Source organism: Chrysochloris asiatica, unplaced genomic scaffold, assembly GCF_000296735.1.
Source record: "Chrysochloris asiatica unplaced genomic scaffold, ChrAsi1.0 scaffold00221, whole genome shotgun sequence".
Taxonomy (NCBI): Eukaryota; Metazoa; Chordata; class Mammalia; order Afrosoricida; family Chrysochloridae; genus Chrysochloris; species Chrysochloris asiatica.
The window spans coordinates 3,856,929-3,861,109 of NW_006408739.1; the positions used below are offsets into that span (position 1 = coordinate 3,856,929).

The window sequence follows — 4,181 nt, forward strand, 5'->3', positions numbered from 1 at the left end:
CGTGGAAGTACATCTACAAATATATAAGGGTTTGACAGAGGATATCTGTATATGAGTGTTTACCTTTACTGTAAACAAACCTGTGGATATGGTGGAGCATACAGGGGCAAAATGATGAAAACGTCTTAGATTTTGCCAAACACCTTAGGGTCTGGGAGCTCAGGACCGCAGTCTCAGGGGATACCACGGTCAGTTGCCATAATATAGTCCACAAAAACAGTGTTCTACATCTTACTTTGATGAGTAGTGACTGGGATCAAAAGTTTATGTGTGGCCCTCTAAGGTGCAACTATTGGCCTCTCCATGTGTGGAGGAATGAAGAGTGATGAAAATTAAAGATGCTTGGCATCAATTCATTCAATGAACTAGTGGAACATGTGAACATCAGTCTCCACAACTCTGAGACTAGAAGAACTGTGCCCGGCTACTACTACCAACTGCTCTGAAAAGGATTACATTAGAAAGTTCCCCAATACAATGGGAGACAATATGGAACAAAACTCAAAATTATTTTTAAAAATACTGGTCAGAAAGAGACTAGAGGAACACAAGACTATGGCCATCCACCACCCTTCGGGTCTGCAATGGAACTCACCCACATGGCCCAATTTTCAGCCAAGCATCAGATAGGTATGTAGCAGGAACAATAACACTAGTAAGGTATGCTTACCATGGCATGGTTAACCATTCAAAATCAAAAAGGGCAACATTTACCTAAAGACAAAGTTCAGAAGGGATGGGAAGGAAAGTGGAATAGAAAGAAGTCCGCAGGGAGGAAGTATAACTGTTGTTCTTCAGAGAAGATTGCAGTCATTGAGATGAAACAAAGTGTAGGATTTGTTGAATGGAGAAATTATGTTCTGCTTTGTAAACATTCACTCAATTTGCAATTAAAAATTTGGTTTTTAAGAAAAAATGGAACTGAGAACGCAAGGTCCGTGGAATGAGAAAGGCTGTGTGCCCATGAGCAAGAGGCTAGCTTGCAAAATGTGCCCTTTGGACAGTTAAACAAATATATTTTTTCTCTGTGTGTGTGTACTGTTTTTTTCCAAAAAAGAAAAGAAAAAGGAATAAAGGTAAATAGTTAACCAAGGGGTTTGTAATCATTGCAATGAAACAAAATATGATTTGTTGAATGTAAAACTGATGATCTGCCATGTACACTTTCACAATAAAAGCTTTTTTTTTTTTTTAATGGAGCATTTCTGGGTTACTGGCTTACATGTTGAATTGTTAAAAGCAAGACTAACAGTTCAAACCCACCACTGTATATTGTTATTGTTAAGTGTCATGGAGTCAGTTCTAACTCATAGCGACCCTGTATAGGGTTCCCAAGGAGTAGTTGGTGAGTTTGAACCTCCCACCTTGTGATTAGCAGTCCAGTGCCATATCTGGAGTTCTTGATTCATCATTATTGTGGTTGTTAGGTGTCATCACAGTGACCTTACACACAACAGGATGCAACACTGCCAGAGCCTGGGCTCACCTCACCATCCTTAAGCTTGAGCTCTTTGCACTGCCATTGTGCCAATCCATCTCATTGGGAGTCTTTCTCTTTTTCACTGATAAGCACCAGTCCAGTGCTTATCCTACAGCACCACACAGGGCTCTGTTTGACTTGGTAAGTGCAAACAAGTCAGTTCAGACTCTTAGTGATTCTGTTTCTGAGGAGCAGCTGGTGAGTTTGAGTTGCCGACCTTGTGGTTTGAAGTACAGTGCTGATCCTATGGTGCTACACCAGGAGTACGAACACCGTGATTGCAGCATTAAAAGAACCACTCTATAACTGAAAGGTTTTATACCAAAAGTGTAACAGTAGTTAACTCTGAGGGTAGTGGGGATCATAGGTGATTTTCTTTCTTCCTTTCATTCTCTCATTTATTTTGGCATGTGTGCCAAAAATATTGTCTGCATTACTTCTGTAAGTTTAAAAAATTATATACAAATAAAAATATCTTATAGGGTTATTGAAAGAAATAAAGTAGACAACATATGCAAAGTACACTGCAGCCTTTCAAGAAAGTATCATTCCCTTCCCCATTCACTTAAAAATACTTTTTTTCAGAGCGCACCTGGTGGTCCCATGGATCTGTCTCTTGCTTCAATGGTATTTGGATGGAACAGATCTGGGAACTCCCCATTTCCAGCCTCAGACCACCTCTTTAGAGGCAATCACTTCTCCAAGGTCATCTTCTTGGCCATCCCCTGTTCCCAGACCAGCTAAACACCATTTTTGTGTGTGTGTGGTTAGTTCTAAATCCTCGACCAACCATTAACTCTCAGGTCATTTGGAATTATTCCATTAAAGTGAAGGCCAGGTGTCAACCTGCACCTGCGGGCCTCTTACACCTACCTTTCTCTGAGCTATTTCAATAGCGATGATGTAGCCTTGGAAGGCTTGGCACACTTCTTGCGTGAGTTGGAGAAGAAGAAGCGCGAAGGTGCTAAGTGTCGCTTGAAACTGCAAAACCAGGATGGAGGTTGCGTTCTCTTCCAGGGCGGATGGGCAGAAGCTGTCCCAAGATGAATGGGGAAGAGTCCTGGATGCCCTGGAGAAGAACCTGAGCCAGTCCATCCTGGATCTACATTCAATGGGTGCTGCCCACACAGACCTCCACCTCTGTGCTCTGTGACTTACTGGTGACCCATTTCCTCAAGGAGGAGGTGAAAATATCTATCTTTTTTTTTTTTTTTTGCAGTTTCCAAGACTTTTTATCCAGAATTTTGTATTTTGTTTCCTCAATCAATAAATACTATTTTAGAAATGTAAAAATGGCTACCATTTTCTCTCCCCTGCTCCCCCCACCTAGGAATACCCTCAGCCACCTCACTCAAAGGTTCTCCCTCCAGATTTGGTTCAGCAAATGACACAGCCCCTGAATTGTCTTCGGAAGAATTTGGCTGGGGTGGGGAGAGCCTATGGAGCTGGATGTGACTAGGTTAGGGAAATAAATGGATTCGTGTTTCTTTGGGAGAAGAGACAGTGCCTGGAGCAAGAGCCTACCCCAAAGAAAAGGGTGTCTAAAATGTTCATGGTTCCTTCTTTTGCCTCAAAAAGTGGCATTTATTCAAAGAAAATAAACAAAGCCAAGATGTCCATCCCGGGGCTCCCTCTTCCTTCCCCCCTCCTGCTGCTCCTCCTCAACCCCCCAGGAACGAACCCTGGTCAGGGCTAGGTAGCAGGATAGAAAACCCTCTCAAATGAGGTCAGCAACATTGAGGGGCATCTCCTCAATGGAGGTGTTGTAGAAGGTCTGGATGTCTCTAAGAGTCCTCTTGTCTTCTTCTGTCACTGTGTTAATAGCCACACCCTTACAGCCAAAACGCCCACCACTACCGATTCTGTGTATATAGTTTTCCCGGTTGGTGGGAAGGTTGTAGTTGATGACTAATGAAACCTGCTGTACATCAATGCCTTAACATGTCATCAGCTTCATCAAGTACAAACATCTTGATGTATTTGGGAGACAAGTATCTTCGATTCAGCACATTAAACACATGGTCTGGGGTACGCATGATAATATAAGGTGCCTCCATCTGTAGCTTCGGTACTTCAGCTCGCACATTGGTGCCCCCAATGCAGGCATGGCATCACCACCTTCTCTATCTGCTAGGCCAATTTTCAAGTGGGAGCCAGGACCAAGGCGTGGGTGACCTTTAGATCGAATTCAGTCTGCTGCAGAATTGATATGGCAAAAGTGGCCATTTTCCCAGTCCCAGATTGGGCTTGAGCGATCACATCATAACTCTTGATACAAGGAAGAATAGCTCGCTGCTAGATGGCAGAGAGCTTCTCAAAACTGTAGGCATAGATGCCATGGAGCAGGAACTCTGAGAGGTTCATGTCATCAAAGCTGTCAACAATTTCATTCCAGTTACTCTCGATGATGCTTTCAGGCTCCATCCCATCCTGGCCATTGTCTCTGGATTGGGGATCCTGACTCGCAGACATGATCCTTAGAAACTAGGCTGAATATCTGTCTCTTGTCAAGGCTGTAGAGCCAGACAACCTGTGAGTAGCCCCTAGCCTTCCCCTGCCTCCTCAGTCATTCTGCCTGAACCTCACCCTTCAGCCACCGAGGCAGCATCACCACCACCCTGGAGTCTCTCTTCTCCAAAGCCGTGGACCAAATGCAAACAATAAAGATTCCTTCTAAAGCAAAACCAAATAACCTTTTATT

The 4,181-nt window shown here is 43.5% G+C and overlaps 1 pseudogene; it reads right to left on the reverse strand.

Moving 5' to 3' along the window:
• Positions 1 to 3,408: 3,408 nt before the first annotated feature.
• LOC102816947 lies at positions 3,409 to 3,952 on the reverse strand (annotated as a pseudogene).
• Between the last annotated feature and the right edge of the window lie 229 nt (positions 3,953 to 4,181).